General features: G+C 40.1%; 1 pseudogene; it reads left to right on the forward strand.

Annotated features, from left to right (window-relative positions):
• The first annotated feature begins 275 nt into the window (after nt 1-275).
• Nucleotides 276-27,277, forward strand: LOC131248139 (glyoxylate/hydroxypyruvate reductase HPR3-like; annotated as a pseudogene).

The raw sequence follows: 27,277 nt of genomic DNA on the forward strand, positions 1-27,277 counted from the left end.
AGTTCTGCTTGTCCAATTGTAGGGTCTTTTGGATCCCTCTAATGCATTCAATCCCCCACGAGCATGGGTGAAGCTGATGAATGGCTGGGTTGAGTGGTTTGTTCGCATTGAAGCACAATATAATGATACATGGAAAAAAGCATAAATTTGTGAGTGCATCAAACTCTCTTCATGAATTTCTAACCAATCCCTTCCTGCTTACAACAACATTACCCTTTTAGAGTCGATCGACCAATACATTCCATTTTGGATGCGGCCTCATGGGTCTATCGATCATGGATGTATATGCATTTACTCACCTTCCCTTTAACGAGCTTGTCTACCCAGGCTTCACTCTGAAAAATCCACATTCCTCCGCTCTCCCAGACAAGACCAGCAAGGCATATTCTACATTCATGGCTCTTCAACGCAAGTCTCAGGATGAAGTAGATGAGCAAGAACATATGACATTCCTGCTGATGTGGATCTGCTGATTTTTGTTATGTGTGAGTGCTCTAGAAATCACCAAGGAGTTTATTCGCCTAGCCAAGGCACTCACCTAAGGATGTCAACTTGTCTTTGCCCCTTTCATGCTCGACCACCTTTACCGTTGTATGTATGAAACAACCACTAAAGGATTCTACCAATCTGGTGGGCCTATCTGGCTTGTCTAGATGTGGTTTTACAAATATTTTAGAGCAAAATTGGTTAAATCTGTCCTAATGGATATTAAAGCCACTTCCATCGGCCACTGTAACATTCTTTTCTCTAAGATTAATTATTCTTTTGCCAAATGTATGAATTTCTTTCTTTCTTTCACTCTTAATAAGTCCAGTCATACCTTTTGCCCCTTCAAGGATAAAGAGTTTGGTTCGATATGGTTCACTAACGAATATAAATTGAACGACACTGAAATGATAAACCTTAGGGATGCGGCTTGGAAAAGCAATCTGATCAGCGGAGACTTATCATATGGTGCCACCATAGATATGAGCGTTAATGCCAAGGTCGACATTGAATAATACTGCCTCAATCTTCTTATATGCCAGTTTGGTTTGGTTCAAGGTATACATTTCCCTTTCATTCATAAGACTTGTAACCAACCCCCAACTCATTGGCCAGTTGCAAACTTGGTCGTCATCTTTCAGACTCTCCATAAAGGATTTGAGTCCCTCAACTCTTCTTTCACACTCCCTCTCTTCACCATTCATCTGCTACAGTTAAAATCATTCCACTCCTGGTGAAAGAATTATTATGGGACTCTAATCAGTAGGTCTTATGAATAAGTAATTGGCCAACTTTCTTCTTCATCAAAGATGCAGAAACCTGTGGCCGAGAAAAAGAAAAATAGCGAAAGCACCAAGAAGTCGACCACTCCTCAGTCGGTCGTGCCTCGTGTCTAAAGAAAGACATGATCAAGGAAGGCAACATTGACCACTGTTGCGTGTCAAATATTGCATATCAGATGTTGTTATTGCCTGGATTTTCAAACATGATACTGTTTAACGGCCCGATTTAAATCGTGTTTGTGTTGTAGGGCAATAACAGGGTCTGATATGCAATATTTGACCCTCAACAACCACATCAACTATCCTATCTCCAACACCAATAAAGACGGTCGATCCTTCATTTTCTTTAATGAAAATGGTCAAGCGAGTTCAACCTGATCAGCTAAAGCATTAGAAGACCACAACGATAGATCCACTCACGATGGTTCCAACTACTGCTTTGATCCCAGTGCTCACAATGCCTTCTACCATTTCAAAGATCTCAAAGCTTGGACCTCTTGTAACGCCTTGCCTTGCTCTTCGTACAACATTTGGTTGAACTACTTCAGGTATTACAAAACCAAATTCTTGTCATGTTTCTCTCTTACTAAATATTCTTAGGAGATGAAAGAGGTATATAAGAGACATAAAGATGCTCATTTTAATAGGGTATTTAACAAATGACAAAGTGAAAAGAAAAGATTAAATGATCATAATATTCCTTTTGACCGATATCTCAAGTCGTATTGTCTTAATCCTCCTTCTCCTCGCTCCACCCGAGCTTTGGCTTTGGTCATTGATCCTACCAAAATTTCACTAGCAGACGATCAATTCATTACAGTCATTGTTTAGTCAAATCTAGGTGGATGTTATTTCAACATTATGCCCTTTCCTTTTTTGTAATAATTGTGTAGTTTGCTGACTTTCTTTCTTTTCCATAGGAACCGAGGAACTCTCGGTCATTAAGAAGTTTATCACTGCATCAACTCTTAAGTCGAGGTGTTTATTCCAAAAATTCTTGCCGACTTTGCACAGTCCCAAGTCGAAATACTTGAAGTTTTTACTAAGAAAGGACTACGAGCGATATTTGACAATCGACATATCAATCTAAAGGCCAAGAGGAGGTAATAATACACCAGCCTGTGGAATCGTTTAGTCTTCTTTTGCAATAATACACCAGCCTGTGGAATCCTTTAGTCTTCTTTTGTAATAATACAACAGCCTGTGGAATCCTTTTATTCAGACCGCTTCTTCTTCAAAACCAACTGATCAAGCAATCGCTCCTAACGATGAGTATGAGATTGTTCTTCTGGATGAAGCAGAAACACTTGTGTAAGAGATATCTTGACCAGCTGAAATTGTTCCTGGTCGCGATACAGAGATTTCATTGGTCGACATCATTGCTCCTCCAATCCCAACGGCTAATGATTCTCATTACTTATTTTGTTCAAAGGAATGGCTTCCTATAGAAGATATATTATCTTCCTTCAATCAAGCCTTCTTGCGTGACATTCTAGTGGTTGAGTCTCCTACATCTTCAAAAGAAATTCAGCAAATGCAGGAAGAACTATGAATCCTCATTCAATCTGGTGCCTCTGACATCATTGCATTAGAATCGATCGAGAGACTAAACTTTCTCGTTCACCGATACCAAACTCTTATTTGATCAGATGAAACTTTGTTGGCCAAGCTACCTGCACCATATGAATTTTTAGGCTTGATTTACAAACACCAGGTTACAATTATTGTGGTCAACAAACTTCAAGTTGAGCATTCGGTCGCCTCCCACAAGATGACTACAATCATAGCTTTTAGGGAGGAACTTGTTATAACATAAAGCAACCTAAAGGAGTTAGATGCTTCCTTAACCGATCTACAGGCTCAAATCTTAGTCATGGAAGATAAACTAAGATTGTTGAAGGAAGAACAAAAATCTTTGCCCGATACACCAAAAACACATTAAAGAGGGTTCATTTTTAATTTATGAATCCACATTCTCTCGAACAACTTTTGTAAATGGTTGATATGCTCGGTCAAGCTGGCTAATTTGACCACTATGTCATCATTGTACTTTCTATGAATTGGCCAATCATATCATGAAAGATGGTGTTCATAGCTCTTTGATAAGTAGCTCTGCATTTTTAAGCCCAAAAGGCATTAAAACCCAACAAAGAATACCTAAAGGATCGAGACATCTAAAGGATTTCTTTAAGACATCATTTACTGTAATATTTATTTGATTATATCTTGAAGGGTTCATAAAGGATACCATTTGATACTCAATTGGTCGATCGAGAGGCATGAGATACTCGTCCTTTGGTGTGGCTCGATTTAAATTCTGAAAATCAATGCGCACTCTGAGCTTACAACACTTCTTGATAACTGGCACTATATTCGAAACTCATTCGGCATATTTGATGGGTTTAATAAAACATACTTTTAAAAGTTGCTCGATTTTCTCTTTAATCTTTTGAGTTACCATGGCTGTCATCTTCCCAGGAGACTACTTATGTGGCCAATATCCGTCCTTCATAGGTAACCTGTATACAACCAGATGTCGATGTAGTTCAGCCAACTCATGATAATCTCAAGCAAAGCAATAAAAAAACTTTTTAAATAAATAAAGGAGTGTGCCTTGTGTTTGGGAATCTATCAATCCATTAATAAAAATAGGTTTGGGATATTGCTCTTGATCGAACCCAAGGGTTGAAAACCCCAAATATAAGGTTGCGATGTAGTAATAACTCGGTGAGACCGAGGTCAATTCATAAAGAATTTGGTGAGAATCTACTAAGACTTTAAATTAAGAAAAACGGTTGGTTTGGGTTTTTAATTTAAGCACTACCCCAGGTGTTTTCAAATTCAGTTGAGTATCTATTTCACATATAACTTCGTTCATACTTCCTCTATTTAATTTAAAAGAAGATTCTAATTCTTTTGCTTTAGCAAGAAACTCTTTGATCAGAAGATCATCTGAGAATTTCTCATCACTGAAGTATTTGGTCAATCCTTTTTTGTTCATTACTATCTTATCATAATAAGGATTTTTTACCGAGTCATGATCCTTACGAGATTCAGTCGATTCTCCCATATCGGCTAATATATGTTCTTCTCCTTTTGACTTTGACACTATTAACCTTGGTTGAATTGTCTGATACTTCTGGGATTGATCCAAAGCAATGGCTAACTACCCTCTCTTTATTGCCTGTTGCCTTTGCGAACACCGCTTCTGAGTATGAGTCATCTCATCAGGCATCACTGAGAATTTTGGATGACTCGGCCTTTTTCAAACCCCTTCTTGGCTAGGCCAAGGTTTAACCGTCCTTGGCTTTTGAGTAGTCCGAGAGTAATTGTTGAAGTATTTGTCCTTCTGAGGGTAGAAGGCATTTTCCCCTCATAATTCGGATTGGCCGATTGTCTCACTAGATACTTCGGTCGATAAGATCTCCCATATGATCAAGTCAGCCTCGCTTATTTCTCACAAAGGTGTTGATAATTTGTCATTGTTGTGCATGAATATGTTTCGGTTTGGCTAACCACAGTTTCAGACCTCATACCCCTCATGCCATTTTGCTCATTGGGTTGGTTCATCTGAACTCCAAGATCAATCTTTTGTTTTGGCCAAACCAGCCTTTGAGGATTGATGGTGGCCATATTGATCTCTATATTGGATGTGAATGGATTAATATTAATCAGCATTGCTTCTTTTTCTTTTTAGGAAATTTAACAACCCTTTATCAATATTATCCTGAATAACATTCCTGAAAATAACACATTTATTAGTGGAATGCGACTGAGTTCTATACTATTTACAGTAATAAATATTCTTCAATTCTTCAGCTGTCAGAATCTTATAATTAACAAGAATTTTGATAAATTTACTAGCTAACATAATATAAAAGATTTCATTAGCATAAGAAATATTAAAGGTGAATGACTATCATTGTCTTTACTTTAATTAAGGTCGAATATGTGAATGATTATTTATCTACTATTTTAGCCACTGTAACATCATAATTAGGTCATAATAGTATGTCCCTACCATGAATTCTTTTGGCTTATTAACTCTTGAAGTAGGGCCTCATGTCGAGATACTTTCCTGGTCAATCTGTGATTCCATTCCGATAAACTTCTTTCGAAGCTTGAATTCGAGTCTATCTTGAGCCAATTGGATAAATTCTACCTTAATTGTAACTACCTTGCATCAATTTTTTACTCTTTTAAACCGAGTAATATAATTCTCGACTGATTCCCCTGGTAATTGCCGAAAATGAGAAAGATCAGCAATGGAAATTTATTTGTCCTCATAAAAGAACTAAGCATGAAAATTTTCTTCCATTTATTACCTATTTTGTATGGAATTCAGTAGCAACTTGGAATACCAAGTAAAGGCTACCCTAGTGAGTGAATGACTAAACAATTGTAATTTATAATACTCATTATTAGCCAATTCTCCACATTGTATGGTAAATCGACCTATGTATTCTATGGTCGATTGACCCGTATCACCTGTAAATAACATAAAGTCAAGTTACTAGTTTCTCACCAATGGACATTTCCAGTTGATCTAGTCAGGATATGTCTTATGATAAACTAGAGTGGTAGTTTGGCCAAGAACTTGGCCTAATACTTCCTAAACCAGTTGAACAATTTTGTTATGCTTTTAGTATTGTTGTGCAGTAATTGAAGGTACTTTAGGGCCATCCTGATACTGTTGTTCATTATACAGTTGATTTCTAGGAAAGGTATGCCCCCCAGGCATCCCTTGATTCCTGGCTTTATGAACAATGTTCCTATTTTCTGTTCAAGATGTTTGAAATCTACTGATGGTGGTGAACTTCGCATGTCCTAGACAAGAAGATGTTTAAGATGCTTGAAATCTATCAGTATTGGTGAATTTTGCATATCCTGCATTGGACCAGGGATAGGAACATGTGGTATATTTCGTTGTAATTGAAGTGTGTGTGGCATCAGCTGGACTAGTGTTACATGTGCTTGATTTCTAACAGAACTTGCATAAGCCTATTGCTGAGGTTCAATAAGTGCTCTATCAATGAACAAAACTACCAATTGATTCATGCACTCAGTGTGACTGACCATTCACCTATTGAAAGCCTCGACATGAACTAACAAGTGTTCTACCTGAACTTACGATAGTTCTACGATGTGCTGAATCCCCCTTTGCATATCAACCATCCCAGTTGACATAATCTTATGAGGTTCAACTTGAGAGGTTGATGGTCTGTCTGGATTTGGAGGAACGGGTACCAGAATAGGTGGTGGATCTCCTTGCTTAGGCATTTGTTGGACTTTCACCTCCTCGTTGTAAGTAGGAACCTTGTTAGCCATAATAGTGATTGTTGAAGTATTACGACCAACCATTCGGCTCATGATTATGAATGATTGTTGCACAAACAAATTTACTTGAGTCAACCAAATATTATGACAACTAAGTAATTCGAGTCCCACGGGGCGTGTCAAAAAAATGTCTAGTACTTGGTTTTACACGACTAGTGCATAATAAATATTTATGACAGCTTGGTAGTTGTTGGTCCCACCGGGCGTGCTGAAAAATGTGACTGCTCAGTTCATTTTCAATTGTGTCGGCATGCTAGAATCAATACAATGACTTGATCTAAACCAATCAACTTTGACCCCAAGCATTAAAATAAGTAGATATGTCCAATATGAATGTATATAACCAGATTCTGATAAGATCGGCAGCTTACTCAGCCACTTGTAAAATTCGATAACGATTAGGAGATAATCGGAGAGTGTGTGGTTCTTCCTCCGAAGATGGGTTACTTTGTGCATTCCACAAGAAAGGACTTTCAGAATACCAGTGCAAATTAAACAGAATGTAAAAACTCACAATTGGTCACTAGGAGCAATTGCAAGAATGTGTCTCCTAAAAGTACCACTTGATATTGGATACAGAACAAATCCAACGTATGAGCATAGACTTGGATTACAACTAAAGATTATAGCTAAGAATTACCGCTACTTGATTACTGATATTCTTAAGATAAGTTGAGACAAAGTAAATTGATAAGTTTATTTTAAATGGTTGTTGTGTTGGATTGGGTAGGTTTTTCTCTATTGAATTACTATGCTATTTATAGATTTCTGTTAGCTTATTCCTCCATATCCTTCTTCCATTACTGCAACGATTAACTTCAAAAGTATTAATAAATTCTTCTCTTCTCTAGATCCTTCTTTTAGTACATTTCTCTTTACGAAGGTTGCACTTTTGAATGCCTCTCGGCTGCTCACTTTACTTTTGTTGGCCAAGGTTTTGTTTTGGTTGCTTACAGTCACCTTTGATATCTTAAACAACTCGATCGCACTTCTTGTATATCGACTGCAATACTCCATCGACCATTCACTGATGTGTAGAACTAACTTTACACCAACTGTAAGCCTGTAAAAAGTTCTCTAAATCTTTGAAGATCTTTTTATCAACTTCATATTCCTCATACAATGCCACATGTCACTTTCCTATTGGTTTTCCTAAAATAACCATAAATAGGATATAACACATACCATGGGAAACAGTTTAGATGGCAATTGTTGCCCTATACATAGTTTCCAATCATGTGATCCACGTGAATCATAGATGGGGATGATTTTTTTAGCACTTGTCCAAACATGATATGATACACCCGGTGGTAGTCATGGAATTTATATAAACATCATAGTGGGGCTCACCTAAGCAGTCAACCCATTTGCTCCCGCCCCCACGAATCAGATGTTAAAAATAAATAACCCAAATGTAGGTAATTATAATTATATGAATTAATGAGGTAGCATTTAGAAAAATTTTTGGAAAGAAAAGTTCTCCAAAGGTAAGGAATCTAAATTCTATATTAATTAGGTATTTCTTTGTAAAACTCCCCAAAAAATCAACATTACGTTATTTTCTTTAATGAAAGGTCGGCATCATCACGCAAAAACAAGAGAAAGAAAAGTATTCTTTGGTGTCTGAGGATTCAACAAACATAGCTGAAGAAGAAGAGCTTCCTTTGGTTCTTCTACTCCCGCCTGTCAGACCAGCTATCTACAATCCCCTCTCAAAGAAATTCTGCTTCCCGAAGCCATGGGAGGAACCTTCATTGCCAATTCACCTCTTCTTGACCTCCCACGCCCAGTCGGCGACCATCATCCTCTGCTCAGGACTTCTGCGTGTGGACTCCGCCACCCTCCAATGCCTTCCCAACCTCTAATGCATCATCACCACAAGTGCTGGCCTCAACCATATCAACTTGGCTGAATGTAGGCAGAGGGGGATATCAGTCGCCAATTTCGGAAGCGCCTACTCTGAGGATGTCGCTGATTGTGCAGTTGGCCTTTTGCTCGACGTCTTATGACACATCTCCGCTTATGACCGTTACATCCGTTGTGGTCTTTGGTCTCTTCATGGAGAATATCAGCCTCTCAGTTCCAAGGTCATCAACCCCCTCTCTCAATCTCCATCTCTTGCTGTTTCTGATGCTTTTTCTACCACTGCTACTAATTTGTTATTGGGACCTTCTCCTGAAATTATCCACCCGCTAGGGTTCACACTTATAGATGGTCGGATGATTTGAACCAATCATCGTCTTCATAGCTAGCTATATTCTGGTTACTATCATAAGTTATTGTCCCATAATCAAGGTTATGTGAAGGTCCTAACCTTTGATTTTTGTAGTCAGATGTGGGCCATTGATTTTTTATTTTTTGTCTAAATTGATTCCCAGACTGTTGTGCATGTTTCTTACTATGGCCTCTACAACATAGAGTCCACAACATGGATGGTTCCGATTATTGGATCACTCGGCATGTGGGTTGGTAAGAAATGCTGGATCTTGAGTCACAATGGAGGCAAAACGAGCTCATATTTGAATTGGGATTAGTAACTTAAATTAGTTATTCTGTTCTTTTCTAATATTATCTTTATGTGGTGATCATGTAGCGTGTTCTCATTGCATTAGAAATGAACTGTTCACAAAATTCCTCTTTGTGGTGGCTCAGCGGGTGTGGTTAAAGTGGAAGAGATCACCGTCTTCTTTGGTATACTGATCCTTGAATCCATGAGATGAGAAATCTCTAAAACAAGAATAAAAACTAATATTATTGAACAGTATGCCGCTTACAATGTAACTTGATGGACCAAAAGAAGGTGAATCATAAATTTGCTATAACTTTTGATATGAGCATTGTTACGGGACGCACAACCTATCCATCTTTACTGTAATGGGCGATCCGTGATGAACCAACCCACCTCGTGGGTCACATTAGTCTGTTTTGCAAGAAAACATGCACTTCCAGCTCAAAAACAAAATTAAAAAAATTACTATTTTTTATAATTTCAATTTTTGTAGTATTCTTTTATTTTTAGAGTTTTAAATTTTCTTCTTTTTTAGAAATATCTTGTAATCATGCTAAGAATCTTCTAGCAAAAATTTATTTAGAATTTTTAATTTTAGAAATTAGGCTTTATAAGAGTTTTACTAGAATTAGGACTTTATTAGAGTTAGAATTTTACTATTTTTTGTACTTATGAATTTTGGTTTATTTTTCTTTATTAATGGTGTAATTGAGATGCATACACATTAGATAATTATTGATTAATAAAATTCTGATTTTTTCTTGTTGATTCAAGTAAATGTCCTTGTGGATTCAAGCTTTTAATCACTTTAGGAAGATAGTGATATTTCTCATTATCCCTTCATGCTCTTTCTTGCTTCAGTTGGTATTAGAGCAAGGCTTTTCTTGGGGACGATGGCATTTAACAAAGGTACATGCAACAATCTCATGGGTGATGCTCCAAAGAATAATCCTATAACAATGACGACATTTGAAGCTTTTCATCGAGAGAATCGACAAGCCATGCAAAGACTGTAGGCAGCGATCAACTGTTTGATGAAAGACATAGGACTCGTCCATGTTCATAATAATAAGCAATGTGAGCTTGACGATGGAACTTGCAGTCATTATATTTATAGTGTGACACTGGTAATGAATCGCAAGCTATCATCCGATAATGGTGAATCGTAGGCCGCTACTTTGATCGTGAGGAAGTCATTGTACATGTCTAAGGTAGAGATAGATTTAAAGTGGCACAACATCTTTCGAATAAGATGCATTATAAATCAAAAAGTCTATAATATGATTATTGATGTCAGGAGCAACGAGAATCTCGTATAGAAAATAATATGATGAAAAAACTGCAACTAAAAACATAAGAGCATCCGTCTCTGTACACAATTGGATAGATCAAGGAGATGAACAAAACAGAGGTAACCGAACGATATCGTATATCTTTTTCCATTGGTAAATATTATAAGGACAAAATAATGTGTAGTGTAGTCGACATGGAAGCTTATCATATGTCACTTGGATGACCATGGTAATATAATGTTGATGCTATGCTTAAATGCTGAGATAATCTATTTATATTTATTAAAGACGGTAGAAAGATTATCCTCTTGCCCCAATCATTGGGAACGAAAAACCAACCCAAGAATTTTAAAGTGGAGGGACGGTTTCTCGTAACCGAACAGTATTTTGTCAAACAATCTGAGGAGACGGGAAATGTAGATGCATTAGTTGAAAAGGACAAGGATGTGGAGCCTGTGAACATTCCAAATGATTTGAAACTAGTGCTGCAGAACTTTAAGGCGATTATGCTCGATGAACTTTCTAAAGAGTTACCCCTATGTAAGATATACAAAATCACATTGATCTTGTCCTAGGGGCAAGTCTACTTAATTTTTCACATTATAAAAAAGAGTGAGATCTTGTAGGCACAAGCGAATGAACTGATCTATATAGCTCAAGTCAAGGAGAGCATGAGTACATGTTTTGTGTCAGCTCAGGAGCCTAATGCAAAGTACAAAGAAGGGGTTGATAAACATTAGCAATCCCTGAGTAACTCGAGGATAGGTTTTTTTCTAAGGGAAGAGAAGGAGTCTAATGTACAACGTGCTACACATACATTTCTAGCATGGTTGGATAAAAAGAAGGGGAACCGTAAATTGGTCATAACTTTTTATCCAGGTATTGTTACAAGGCGCATAATCTATCAATCTTTACTGTAATATACCATCTGTGATGAAAACACACTTCCAACTCAAAAATGAAAATTTAGAATTATTTTTTTTTACTATTTTTAGTAATTTCGATTTTAAAAAAAAATTATTTCCTTATTTTTTCAGTTTTAAATTTTCATCTTTTTTAGAAATATATTGTAATCATGCTAGGACTCTTCCAGCAAAAGCTTATTTGGATTTTTTATTTTTAGAAATTAGGCTTTAAAAGAGTTTTACTAGAGTTAGGACTTTTATTAGAGTTTGAATTTGGTTATTTTTGGTAATTACAAATTTTGGTTTCTTTTTTCTATATTAATGATGTAATTGAGACGCATACACATTAGACAGTTATTGGTTAATAAAATTCTGAATTTTTTTACTTATAGATTCAAGAAAATACTCTTGTGGATTAAAGGTTTTAATCACTTGTGGAAGATGGTGATATTTTCCATTATCCCTTAACGCTCTTTCCTGCATCATCGTAACTGTTGTGCATAAATAGGTTAAAAAGTCCAATCAGACACTTTCCCTGAAATAGTAAAAGCTTTTCATAGAAATAAAGCATCCACCAGACCAGATAAAGAATATTGCATGAAAATCATTTTTGTTTCTTTTAATAATCATAAAATTGTTGATGTATATCAATTTTCAGTCCTTTAAAATGCTAGTATATAATGCTTCGACCGCCATCTATCGGCACAATCAGAGGTGGGGCAAAAGTTCCTAATTCGGGCTAATAAACAAGAGAACTCCTTGATTTCATCTCATGTTAGATTCTTGTGCAAAACAGAGACCATCCTCGTTGCCCATCCTTTTAAAACATCGAGATACCACCGCCCATTGATTAGAAGAAACATCGTAGAATCTTGGGAAATTTTCTCATCTTTTAACTAAAGCTGGATGAATTGGAAGTATGTATTAATGTTAATGAATGCTAGGAATGAGGATGTGGAGAGTAGGGGATAGGAAAAAAGAAGAGAATATGGAGGGAAAGGTTGCGGCTACACACTAAACACTAAGAGAGAGATTTTCAATGGTGGTGATCCATACCACTTTTTGTGTTGTGGTGTACTCATGTTTAACATCTGCCTTGTTTATGGGTTTACAAACTATCATATAGTGGTGCAGTAGATGTACTAAATGTGTTTCATACAATTATCATGGTAGACCCCGCGAATCCTTTGTTACATGACTTACTAGTAATACTATCGAGGCAGTCTATACACAAAGAAAAGAGCAGGCAACTCACATAAAAAGAATTGGCTGTGGGTAAAATCTAAGCCGTTTAAAGGCTTTTTGGAGATAAATGATGCTTATGAGAACAGTCATATTTTCAAGTTTTCAAAATACCCTCTATTTTAAGATGTCTTCCAGTGCCCCTTAAATATTAAAGTTCTGCGCTCTTTGAAAATTATTTGCAAGGGCAAAAAGTCCAATAGCTAGTCACATCATATAGTGTTCCTGATATGTAGAAATCACCTTAAATGTTATCCCAAATAACATCACCAACTTCTCTGAGAAACATTGTAGCATCAAACACCACCATTGACTTTCTTCTGTGGACCTCAAACTGTTTTTTGAAGACGGTCCAGTCGGTCCAGTAAGTCAGACTGGCACCTAATTGGGCCTGGAAATCTACTTAAATTTAAAATAAGAAAAAAGAAGAAGAAGAAGAAGAAGATTGAATTAAGAAGTAATATTCCATTAGCGTAGTTGTTAGAACATTTGATTTTTCAAGTAGGGTTCAAGCTTTGAGTTGTACAATTACATTGTTTTAACCAGCAATCCATACCAGGGTTTATGGTGATCTGACCTGTTTTGGACTATTCTACCAGAGTTTTGGATCAGCTTCCCTGTTCTCTGGCCCACCAGAATTCTCGATCAAGCTGATTTTTGGGCCATGGCGGTAACATAAGATGTCACGCCCCAAACTCGAAAAACGGGCTCACAAAATTTTCGATCGCCGAATCCGGTGCTGACAGCCTCCGTAGTACCCCATTCTCGGATTTCGACACTTACATGCCAGATTCCGATCCTGAGATCCTACAAGGAGGATTTTCAGTATGATTTTTTCTTTATATATATAATGGAGCATAACCACAAGCATAACCAAGTCACAAAACAACATCACCACATATCCACTATATCAAAAACTTTTAAGTACAAAGGGGAAAGGGAAATACAAGGTGATCAAAAAGCTTCAAAATGATCAGGTGTGCGCTCCTGCCTCAACGCTGCTGCTGTCCAACGACACCTGCACGCAACGGTCGTGCATAAGCTTACAAAAGCTTAGAGGGTGGTGTAAGTGTGTGCAAGGCCAACGCCAAGTGTACAATATCAGAGTAATGTGAAAGTATGCGGTAAGTCCATGAATGCTATCAGCTGTACCAAAGCTATATGATGCAAGACATGAATGCTATCGGCCATACCAAGGCCATGTGATGCGAGGCCTATGTAGCCAAATGTCATATGCGAGATGCAAAGTAAGCGTGTCAGTACTCGTCAAGTACACATATCAGTACAGTTCCTCTCTGGATATCACCGGGGTCTAATACACCTCACACTGACTGCCTCCTCCCTAGCTGCACAGTCAAGCAAGTGGAAGAGACCACACTATCCGCCTGACCAGTAGTCTGCCAATACCTACCCGGCTCGTCGATAGCGGACTCATTTGCGAGCTGGTCAAACTCAGCCTAGCTTATAGCCCCCTCACTCGGGCGGATAAGGCCACACCCCCTTCCAACCGACCACGACACAGTGAGAGACGCGGCTTACTAGTATTCGGCACTCGGGCGCTCGTGTATCCACTCGGTCTAGACGTTGGAGCATCTCTTGGTACCAAAAAGGTTCTGGGATTTTCACCCAAGGACATCCTAAGTGTCCACAATGCTAGAGCTAATATTTCTGGTATCCGATACGACCATCCACGAGGTGTCTGTGAAGGCCATGACCCTGATGTCGCTAGGGCGTGCAGTGAATCACGACACACAATGTGAAATGCATGAGTCACACCATCGGTCATGCAGCAATCTCGCGCATACCACGCGCTCATGTGGGGCACTCCATCTCATAAGGAGTCTCGTAAATGTCTCAGCCCAACGACTTATGCAATGATCAAACATTCCTTATATCAAGCATACATATGATGCGTATGGTCATGAATCATGGAAATATACTAAGCATGTTACAAAGTGATGAACCATCAATAAGTATGGGCCTACCAATGGGCCCTAGGGAGAGTTATAATGCGGACATTTAACCAACATTATTTTTGCAACGTGGATGTCAAACTAACATTGCTCCCAAGGCAAGGCCCGCCATAAAATATCATTACCCAAACCATAGGGAATCACAAATTGTAATGGGCCTATATACGTCTTATTGGGCCTCGACCCATAGGCCTTAGATACATCAAATGGGCCACCTCATATGGGCCTTATATAAATCAAGTGCCACATCAATGGGCCTTGTACACATTGCAATGGGCCATAACCCATGGGCCTTGAATATAGAACAATGGGCTTTATAACATGGGCCTTATATTCATATCAAGGTGGGCCTCAACAACGGCCACAAATACATCGAATGGGCCAAATCGCATAGGCCTTATGTACATCAGGTGGGGTCCACGTGGACTATAGATTGAGCTTTCAAAATGGTTAGACAATTTGGATGCAACACAAGCATCATGGTGGGGGTCCACATGAAGGCCCACCATCCTTTATACCATATATAATATAATATATAGTTTATAATATATATACATATATATATACACAATACTGTATATAATATTATATATATATATACACACACACCCACACGCATACACACCCGCACACGCGCACACACACGCACCCGCACACACCATCCCTGGATGGACGGTGTGAATGAACCCATACATCACTGTGGGGCCCACCATAATGCTTATATGCCATCCGATCCATTCAAAAGGTCACACGTACCTGGGTGTAAAGGGAGAACAAATTTCGTCTTGATCCAAAACTTCTTTGGCCCAGAAATGGAGTTTCAAGGGCAGACGTTCAATCCCACTGTTTCCCATGATGTGGGCCACCTGAGTCTTGGATGTGGATGAAATTTTGAGGAGGCCCACTGATGGAGGTGGCCCACCATATGAACGGGTTCGATGGTAAATATACATCAGGGTGGGGCCCACGGGAGGGGCCGTGGGTCAATGCTGTTCGCCCCCCTGCCTGGCGCTGTTAGCGCCTCTGACGCCACAGTAGCAGCAATGCTGCTGCTGGTTTATTTATTATTTATTTTTGAAAAGCCTGTGATCTCAAGGTTTTTCGTACGTGGGGCCCGCATCAGGGAATTCCGACCTCGCCATCGATCCTCATAGCTCAAGACAAGCAGGATGAGCCCAATATTCAATATATATTGGTGAATAAAAACAGTAGTTGGTTTTTCAACGGTAACCACCACTGTTTCTCATGCTATGGCCCACCAAATACTCGGATCTGCTTCATTTTTCGGCTCAACGCCTAAAATGAACTCGAGAATGGAATGGACGGCATGGATTGATCTCATACATCAATGTGGAGTCCACACAAGTGGACCACCCCAAAATGGTGTGAACCAAGCTGATATTTGTGCTTTTTCTAGACCACGTCCAGCGTCCCTGGACGCTGGATGGTTGGACGAAACACATACATTCGAGGTGGGCCTGGCTTAGGTGGGCCACCACATGGAGGATGGTGTGGGTGCAACACATGTAAGGTGGGCCCCACTTATATATGTCTTGGGTAAAAGTCACACCTCATGGTGGGGTCCATCCGGGTGGGCCAAAGGTCACATCATCACATAAAATAGGAACAAAGAAAATGAAAGAGAGAGGGAGAGAGAGAAAGAGTGGGACACACGTGTGATGGAGGGACCCCGACACTATGGGCCCTCCTTGCATTCAATCATACATCAAGTGGGTCCTAATACATGTGGGCCCACTAAAACAAAAATCAACGGTGGAGATCTTTTCTCCACCAAATGTAAGGTCTAGATGACCTCTTTTTATGTAAGAAAAATAAACATCATGATGGGGTCTATGGAGAATGGCCCCATCATGGAATGATCATGAGCATCAAGGTGGGCCATCGACCACACTTAGGGTCCAAAGTGAGATCCATACCATCAATCAGTAGGCCTCACTTGGCCCATCATCAAAAACATGAAAAATCTATCCTAACAAGCACCCACCGTCGATCTCCTTGGTCCATTGGAAAGCCGATCTCCTTGTGCTTCACTTTGATGGAGGGAGATGAGAAGTGAATGGCTTCGATGGAGGATCTTTGGAATGGGAAGTGGGCCATCAAATCACATTTTTCTCTCCATGGGAAGGCTTGGACGTGGGATTTCTTTGCTTGGGAAAAGTGATGAGAAATGGGAGAGAGAGAGAGAGGGGTTGTAAAGAGAGAGAGGGTAGCTTAGGTAGGCCATGATTACTTATAAGAGAGGGTGGCTAGCAATAAATGCTTGTAAGAAGGCTAGGGGGTAGGGTGGCTATAGCTAGGGTAGGGTGGTTATAGCTAAGGTAGGGTGGCTATAGCTAGAGTAGGGTGGCTAAGGCTAGGGTAGGGTGGGTATAGCTAGGGTGATGTCATCCATCACCCTCATGATTACCTAGAGATTGGTGCCACATGGGATGAGTGGGTCCCGCAATATGCGGTCCACGGCCTTTAAAATGCACCGTCCACATCTTATGATCTAAGCGTCGGGTTGGCGCACAAGACGCGGCGTTGGAACCGCGGCGACGGTGCGATCGTAATGATACGGGTCTTGGGTTAAGCTGACTCAAATCTACAGGATATGACATAGGATCGCGCGCAAACGGCGATTATAGATCGCATGATACTGGAATTTGACGGGAAGGATTGCGGCAGTCGACAGAACAATACGGACTAGGATACGAGTCTTACATAAGACAACACATCTGATGGACGGGTCGAATGTTGTCAATACATCATGTGGGTCCCACTTCTGCCCGGTACCACGGGAGCACCCTGGATATTAAATAGCGAATCCATTTATGCCAGGGTGTGGTACGCTGATCAAATCCTTTCAGATGAAAATTGTGAAAATTTCGGGATTCTCCGACTTCCTTTCAGGATATGAAGCTAATTGAAGTTTACTTTCAGTCCCAATTTGGATTTTTTTGTTCATCTCATAGTCTTCTTGTTAGTTTTGCTCTACCACAGCTACCATGACTTAGATTGTCTTAGAATGTGATGATGAAGTGATTTCTAACTTTCTGTGATTATTGAAGGATACAGTGCAGACTGCAGTTTTAAATGTATAAGAAGTTTAGCACATGAAATCTTATGATTGTAAATGGGTCAAAACAAGTGCCTGTCCGAGTGGATGGTAGATGATCAAGGAATTGATGAAATCTGCACATGAATCTTCATGCCTTATGTCCTGTCATGTTATTCTAGTTGAACATTGATATGTAGCCTTATTTTATTTTATTTTATTTTACAATTGATCCATGATAGCTGTGCCGAACATCATCAGTAATCTTCTGATTTATGTACCCTTTAATAGCATACATAAAGCTCTAATTATTTGCTTCAATCAGAGAGCCATGCTATGAACTTGCATTTTTTGTAATTCTCCTACTTAAATCATCTTTGTTTCTCATGGCCCTTTTTTTTTCTTCTGTGGTACCAGACCCCTTCTATCTGTCATGATGTCACTTGGAGGGCTATTTTTTTCTTTTTTTTACTACCGCAATTTAGACCGACTCATTCTGTCCTGAGCTGAGTCATGACTCACCCGAGTTGGGCATATTGGGAGGGTGACTCTTCATAACGAACCGGATTGGACTCGAATGAGGCTGAGTTGACTCAGATGATTTGGCAATCCATGCTTGGAGCACTCACCTCTTATGTTTTGCAGACATGTTACTATACACTTCTGAACCAAATCACACTGACTGGATCGACTCGAGTCAAGGCTCATCTAATTTCTCAAATCAGCTAAGGGTCTGTTTGGATGCTCAGAGTGATATCAACTGTGATTTATTCTTTCCATCATTGAGGAATTGAACAAAATGGCATTGGCACCTTTCTAATTTATCATGACAACCAAACCCCCAACTGTGATTCCGTGCGTTTTAAGTTGGACTACGAACGAAGTCCCACATTATAAATGGAGTCGGGCTAGCTTAAATTTTATCATTTACTGTTTATTGAATTGGATAATTGCAGGTTGTTCATTGGGCATCCAAATGTGGCCGAATAGTCGTGAATTTTGTCCATTCAAATTTAAAAGAATTCTCATGGTGATGGGCATAGAAATTATTTAACATCGTCTGTCTACTTGAACACCGAATGATAAAATTCTGTAGCTGTTCTTAGACTAGGTGGAGGTCACGCTCAGAGCATCCTATCACACATGTAAGAGAATTTCATTTATATGGTGGTAGTCATGCTCATTGTTCTAAAACTCTGACTTGATTCGAAACTGGGTCGAATCAACTCGGAAAGATTTCGAGCTGAGTCACTGTGAACTTGCTCTAACCTGTGACTCAGTCCCCAATGGGCAAGACTCATCAAGTCAGACCAATGACTCAGGTTGAATCGACATGACTCGTAAGGACTTGGGTCGAGTCACTTGTCTGGTGAAAGTCAAACTGGTAAGTGAGAAAAGAAGTCTACCAGCACAACATCCACTTGGTTATATTTTTGCCATTCTACTTTATTTATCTAATAATATCTATTTTAAGTACCTGTTCCTTCTTGTATTAAATATTGAGCTGAGCCAAGGAAAGACTCGCCCAAGTCTTCGAGTCGACCAGACCTAGCTAAACATTGTGTTAAGTTTTTGGCTTTTTAAACTATAGTCCTGCTTGATGATTTGAGCTTAATGTGTAAGTAGAATCTCATTAATGTGATAGTCATGTGTCAATAGCAGCTTAGCTCTTCATTTTGGATGTGTGACGATGCTTGCAATTAGGGGCAATAAAGTGGGGATAGTTGGGCTCGGTAACATTGATGCAGGACATGAAATTTAAATATGATATGCAAGATTTCAAACTTAGATCATACTAATTCAGAAATAATAACATAAAAATTCCACAACCCACACAAAAGTCCAAACATTCAAGCAAGGGAAATCTATGCGGGTCTAGGCCTACACAGGCTAGCACTGGATCATTAAAATTATGGACCAAACGATACTCAAAGGGAAATAGAAATCATCCACACATGCACAGTAACCAGACCCTAATCCAAGGGATTCACCAATCTCAATTTAAGGAAACCCTAGGGTAAGAAAAGGGGCAAACAAAGTACAAATCATGCAATCTAGAGTTAGGGTTATGAAAAACTGGTGTGACAGGGGAAAATAAGAAGAAAACTTGAATCAAACGACAGCTCGTGCGTGCGGACTGCGGCCCGGGCCTGACGCACGTGAGTAAGAGGCTGGCCACACATGTGCTGGGGGCTCAAATCCCAAAATGACCTTTTAGGTTCTGGTTGGCCAGGGGGACTATAAACCCTCCAAATCTTATGGCGATTCGATGTACGGTCTGGGCACAGTGTTCCGTCGAAGTTTCGGCCCTCCTACATGGCCAGATTCTGGAAACTGGCTGTAGGGAGAAGGACAGGTGCAAAAACTGGTAGATTCAAAGCAAGAATGATTGTAGAATGTGAGAGATATGGATGGAAGAAGGTAGGGGCAGATTGAGATAGACGTGGCTTTGCATCACAGTAAGCCCTTCGAAAAGGGAGGGCTTTGCACCCACTTGAATTTTTCCACAACTCAAAACTTAGAGAGTAGAAAAAAATACGAAGGAATTTTTTATTTCTCCAATGAATTAAATGAACTATAAGGGGTGCTTATTTATAAGAAAACCCTATACTCCAAAACTCGCGCCTTATGCGCAACCTATTACATGGCGATAAAGTAAATCAAAATAAAAACTAATTAAAGAAATCTAAAACGTTTATGATATTATAAATAACATAAATAAGCAAAACCTAAAATATGAACTTAATCCGACTAGTGGGCCATGATTATAATATCCCATGATGGGCTTTACTTAACTATCGGGCTCACTCTTTTGAACCAAAACTTTGTCTTCTAACCAGGAGGTTCTCCCTGGATGTTGTCATCGAGCCAGATCGATAGTGAGGCCCTCCTTCTCTGTGCATACGTGTGTAGGGGGGCGGCGTGCATGCACATGTGTGCGTGATGTCCCCATCAACTCTCCTCGGCTGTAAAGATTTCGCCCTTGACGAAATAAGACTCCTGAACCGCTCCAGGATGTTAAGATCAAGTATCTGAAGCTCCTCCTCAGTGAACCACGTACAGTTTGAAGCTGAGTGTGACTTCCATTTAACTAGGTACTTCTGAAACCTACCGTCCGATGTTGAAATTATTTCATGGTCCAGGATATCCTTTATTTTCTCTTTGGGTGTGTGAATGCTAGGTATGAGAGGTAGAGGTTGGGAAGAAAGGTTGGGAAGAGGCCATGAATCAAGGGATAACTTTGAAGAATCAAGATGGGTGGGCGAAGGGCCAGGCAAAGTATCAGTGGTCCCCTGAAAAGTAATTAGATCATCCACATTAAATGTGGAACTAATTCCCATGGAAGGTGGAAGATCTACCTCATACGCATTGAGACCGTTTCATTTTATAATTTTGAAGGGTCCAGCGCTACGAGCGTGTAACTTACTAACAGCCCTCGGAGGATACCACTTGGGCCTGATGCGGACCATCATAGAGTCCCCCAATATTAAATTTTTTGAAACGTTTATACTGGTCTGCAAAAAATTTGTAATGTTCATTACTAGTAATGATCTTTCGCTTGATTTCTTGATGCAATGAATGGATGCAATGCGTAAAAGACTCTATAGACTTTGATGGCCTATTGGATAATGACATAGGGATAAGATCAATAGGCTTCTTAGGCTTATAAACAGTAACGACTTCAAAAGGACTTAGACCTGTAGACCTATTGACAGAACTATTAGATGTAAACTCGGCTATAGGTAGTACGGTGTCCCATGTCCTGTTATGCTCTCCCACTAAACATCTGAGCAAACTCCCCAGGCTCCTATTAACCACCTCAGTCTGACCATTGGTCCAAGGGTGGTAGGCAGAAGAAAATTGGAGCCTAGTATTCATCATGTGCCATAGTGTCTTCCAAAAGTAACTCATGAATCGCACGTCACAGTCAGACACTATGGTTTTTCGTAATCCATGCAGTTTGATGACCTCACTAAAGAAGAGCTTGGTAACATGAGATGCGTCGGAGGTCTTAAAACAAGGAATGAAGTGGGCCATTTTAAAGAAACGGTCCACGACAACAAATATGGAATCCTATTTCCAAATAGTCTTGGGAAGTCCAAGCACGAAGTCCATACTAATGTCCTGCCAAGGGATGAATAGGACTGGCAATGGTGTGTATAAGCCTGTATTTTGTTTCTTTTGCTTTGCCAGTTGACAAGTACGATATTGCCCTATAATTTTGGCCATGTCTCACTTGAGGCTTGACCAATGAAACCTATCCTGCACTAGGGCAATGACCTTGTCTCGACCAAAATGACCCGCGACCCCTCGCGAATGTAACTCCTAAACAAGAAAATTGCGGAGGGAGGTGAGTGGTATGTACAAGTGGTCACTCCTAAACAAATATCTATCTAAAATCAAGTATTCACTGCTAGCTCCTGATAGACTCTTTAACAACGACGTATAACAATCCGAAAATCTAGACACTCAGAATACTCTTTTTTAATGTGCTCGAGGCCCGTGACTTCAACACTCATGTAATTGAGTAACGTGACTCGACGAGTCAACGTGTCGGCAGACTTATTCTCTACACTGGCCTTGTGCTTAAGCATAAAAGTGTAGTCTTGAAGGAATTGAACCCACTAGGCATGCCTAGGGTTTAATTTCTTCTGAGAGTTCAGGTATCTTAAGGCCTCGTGATCTGATAATAAGATGAATTCTTATGGCAATAGGTAATGACACCAATGACACTGATTGCACTACCGCATAGAATTCCTTGTCGTGAGTGGAATATCTTTGTCTTACCTTATTCAGTTTCTCACAAAAAAAGGCGACAGGGTGCCTTTCCTGACTAAGTACCCCTCCTATGCCGACTCCCGATGCATCACAGTGACTTCAAAAGCTTTCAAAAAATCTGAAAGTCGTGTGACTGGAGCTTCGGTCATCTTGACCTTTATTTCTTTGAAGGCCTTCGAAGCTGCCTATGTCCATTGAAACTCTCCCTTTTTTATGCAGTCTGTGATGGGAGCCATAATGGAATTGAAGCCTCGAATGAACCGCCTATGGAAGGTTACTAAGCCATGAAAGTTGTACACCTCATGAATATTGTGGGGTTCAGGCCAATTAACGACGGCCTTGGCCTTCTCGGGATTCACCGATACGCTCTCAGCTGACACAACGAAACCTAAGAAGATCACATTACTAGATAAAAACACACACTTCTTTAGGTTGGCGTATAACTTTTTGGCCCTAAGGTTCCCATAAATCTGCCTCAAGTGGTTGAGGTGATGCTCTTTGGTCATGCTATAAATCAAGATATCATCAAAGTATATGATTAGGAACTTCCCCATGAATGACTTTAACACTTAGGTCATCACACACGCATGAAAGTGCTTGGGGCGTTTGTTAACCCAAAAGGCATAACTAGCCACTCGTATAGCCCATCCTTCGTCTTAAAGGCCGTCTTCTACTCATCACCAGGGCATACACGGATTTGATGATAACAACTTTTGAGGTCAATTTTTGAGAAGATAGTAGCATTGGCATCACATCCAACATGTCATTAAGGTGCGGTATGGGAAATCGATATTTGATTGTGATTTTGTTGATGGCCCTACTATCAACACACATCCTTCATGTGTCATCCTTCTTAGGTGTAAGAAGGGCAGGCACGACACATGGGCTTATGCTTTCTCGAATGAAACCCTTCTTTAGGAGCTCGTCAACTTGCCTCTTCAAATTCGCATACTCCTTTAGGTTTATTCTGTAATGTGGAAGGTTTGGTAGAGTCACCCCACGGATTAAATCAATGGCGTACTGTATATCCCTCATAGGAGGAAGCTCATTTAGTAGCTCATCAGGAAAGTCATCACGAAACTCTTGCACTACCTAAATGACCTCAGTGGGTAATTCTACGCTAGCCTCTGGTATACTCTCCCTAGCTACAAGGGTGTATACCATTGAGTCTTCCTCCGTTTCTCGCTTAAAGTCCTTGGCATTCAAAATATGGAGAGGTTTAGGCTTGGACTTTGACTCCTTCTTGTTTTGAGCCGTTCACACCACTCTGTGTGGTAAACTTCTTTCCAGTCGTATTCTTGAATGGTAGAAGATTTAGTCTTGCTCTCAAACCAGAATGTACACATATTTGAATGACCAAATATGGTGACATCCCTATCATAGAACCACGGTTTAGTCAGAATAATATGGCCAACGTCTATGGGAAAAACATCACACCAAAGCGTGCCTTTATAATATCTAAACTGAATAGGAACAAAACAATGGTGTGATACTAGAATAGAGGTTTCATCAACCCAGGACACTCTATAGGGTTGAGGATGGACTTCCAGTTTTAAGCCCAAACGGCTCACAGTACTAGTCGATGCCACATTGGCACAACTACCCCTATCTACGATCAACTTACAACTCTTTTCTCCACATTTTACATAAGTGTAAAAGATCGTGTTGCGGCGCCAGTCATTGTGTTCTTGGCTTAATCCAAAGCGCAATGCACAATTGTGAGGGTCGCAGACTCTTGCTCTCCCTCTTCCTCATCACTATGGGTCTATACAGGCTCATATTCTTCCTCTTCACCGTCACTCTCTGGGGGCACTAGTTCTACTTACCCATCAATAAAAAATACTTTAGTGCCCTCTCTCGTGCCACATTGGTGAGCAAAATGACTAAACCCTTGACACCTAAAACACCTAGTGGCCCCACTTCCACGTGAACTAGACCTGACAATCTCTTTACCCTTATCATACTTAGTCTGGGTTGAAAATTGTTGGAAGGTTTGTTTTGGTATCCCACGTTAGGTTTAACCCTAGAGGGGTTGGCCTTAGCACCGGACTCACGAAAGTCAAACTGCCTTCCCACAGACGCTTTGAGATATTGCTCGACATCTAACACTACTTGGTACAACTGTTTAATAGTGTCTATATCTTTGGCGAGCAATTCTCTCCTAATGTCAAGATGGAGGCCCATTTTAAAACAAGCAAGGGTAAGTACAGGGTCCTTATTAACCTCGTAGCGGGTCAAGTATTCTTCGAACTTCTTAATATAGTCAGCAACACTCACGGAATCCTATCGAAGAGACTACTACTCCTTGATCAACAGTAAGCGATAAGAAAAGGGAAGGTATTCTCCTTAAGTGTTTCTTTCATCTCTCCTCAATGGACTATTAGGAGTTCTCTCGCTCTTTCTTTCTTTCACTCTATCGTCGCCCAAAACCTCTTTGCTTGGCCCATAAGCTTTATCTTAGCGAATCGGACTCGACGAACATCCGTCATGTCATACTACTCAAAATAGTAGTCCATATCCGCCAACATATCTAAAAAGGCTTTAGGGTCTAAGTGGTCATCAAATGTAGGGGCATTTACTCTAATTCCCTTGAGGAGTTGTGCATCTAGATCATATTAATCATGATGCCCTCATGGGGTGGGTGCACAAGTGCGCGCCCATGACCAATTCCTTGGTCGCCCCCATTCCTTGGTCTAACTTCCTGACCACCTACCTGAGATTGACATCTTCCCTAATTGTGGGATTTATTCCGAGGGAGGCCTCTATTTGTTCAAGGTGTTGATCTATGCATTGTTCCAAGCGCTTACTCAAGGAATCAACTTGCTGGATTAACTTGGTCTCTGCTTCTTGCAGTTGCTCCATGTTTAGTGTATGGTGCAAACCAAAACTACGACATATACGTGTGGGCATACACTTGCTAACTCCACCTAAGGACTTTCTAAGATGACTATATGCAACTAAATAGGACTAAATGATCCTATGAGATTCTATATGAGGGAATTATGCAGAGTTACTAAAATCCAGCAATATAGTTATCAAAATAAGGGAAGAACAAAAAGTTACAACAATGTAAATTGCTAACTTCCTGCTACCAGAAATTTCAGCAACTAGTATTAGGGACTATGGTCTTCTAAATAGTTATATGTGATGAATTGGATGTATGAAGGACTTAAATAAATTAAACCCTAAATATGTGATGTATTCTCCTACAAGAACCCTAGGCTCTGATATCAAATTTGATGCAGGACATGAAATTTAAATTAAATATGCAAGATTTCAGGTTTAGATCATACTAATTCAAAAACAATAACATAAAAATTTCACATCCCACACAAAAGTTCAAACATTCAAGCAAGGAAAATATGTGTGGGTCCAGGCCTACACAGCTAGGACTGGATTAGTAAAATTATGGACCAAACAATACTCAAAGGGAAATAAAAATCATCCACACATGCACAGTAACCAGCCCCTAATCCAAGGGATTCACCGATTTCAATTCAAGGAAACCCTAGGGTAAGAAAAAGGGCAAATGAAGTAGAAATCACGCAATCTAGGGTTAGGGTTATGAAAAACTGGTGTGAAAAGGGAAAATAAGAAGAAAACCTGAACCAAACAACAGCTCTCGCGTGCGGACTGAGGCCCGGGCCTGACGCACGTGCGCAGATGTTGGCCACACGTGCGCTGGGGGCTCGAATCCAAAAATGACCTTTTAGGCTCTGGTCGGCCAGGGGGGACTACAAACCCTCCAAATCTCATGGCGATCTGATGTACACTCTGGGCGCAATGTTCCGTCGAAGTCCAGATTCTGAAAACTGGCTGTAGGGAGAAGAACGGCTGCAAAAACTGGTGGATTCAAAGTAAGAATGATTGTAGAATGTGAGAGATATGGATGGAAGAAGGTAAGGGCAGATTAGGATAGACGTGGCTTCGCACCACAGTAGTTAGCCCTTCGAAAAGGGAGGACTTTGCACCCACTTGAATTTTTCCACAACTGAAAACTCAGAGAGTAGAAAAAAATATCCAAGAATTTTTATTTTTTCAAGGAATCAAAAGAACTACAAAGGGTACCTATTTATAAGATAATTCTATACTCCAAAAGTCGCGCCTTGTGCGCAACCTATTACTTGGCGATGAAGTAAATCAAAATAAAAATTAATCAAAGAAATCTAAAATGTTCATGATATTATAAATAACATAAATAAGCAAAACCTAAAATATGAATTTAATCCGACTAGTGGGCCACGATCATGAGATCCCATGATGGGCTTTACTTGACTATCGGGCCTACTCTTTTAAATCAAAACTCCATCTTCTGACTAGGAGGCCCTCCCTAGATGTTGTCATCGAGCTAGATCGACGGTGGGGCCCTCCTTCTTCGTGTATACGTGCGCATGTACGCATGATGTCCTCATCAAACATTGGCTCCGAGATTGCGAAAAGGTTGGAGGTGTTCGGCTGCGACATCGCTTATAATTCAAGAGAAAGGAAACCATCCGTGTCATTCCCTTAATTTTCAAGTGTTTATGATCTCGCAGCTAGAAGCGATGTTCTCATAGTATCATGTTCATTGACTGATAAAACATACCACATCATCAACAAGGACGTCCTATCAGCACTAGGAAAGAATGGTATTGTCATTAATGTTGGGTGTGGAGCGCTGATCGATGAGAAGGTGGAATTGGTAAGGTGCTTAGTGTAAGGAGAGGTTGCCGGTGCTAGACTCGATGTGTTTGAGAACGAGCCTCAGGTGCCACGGGAACTCTTTGCCATAGATAATGTGGTGTTATCTCCACATCGAGCTGTTTTTAGATCAGAATCCTTTTCGTCAGTGCTTGAAGTGGTGGAAGGCAACCTCGATGCGTTCTTCTCAAATAAACCATTGTTGACTCTGGTGAAGGAATGATTATGAGCCAT

The sequence above is a fragment of the Magnolia sinica genome, chromosome 1 (assembly GCF_029962835.1).
Source record: "Magnolia sinica isolate HGM2019 chromosome 1, MsV1, whole genome shotgun sequence".
In the NCBI taxonomy this organism is placed as follows: Eukaryota; Viridiplantae; Streptophyta; class Magnoliopsida; order Magnoliales; family Magnoliaceae; genus Magnolia; species Magnolia sinica.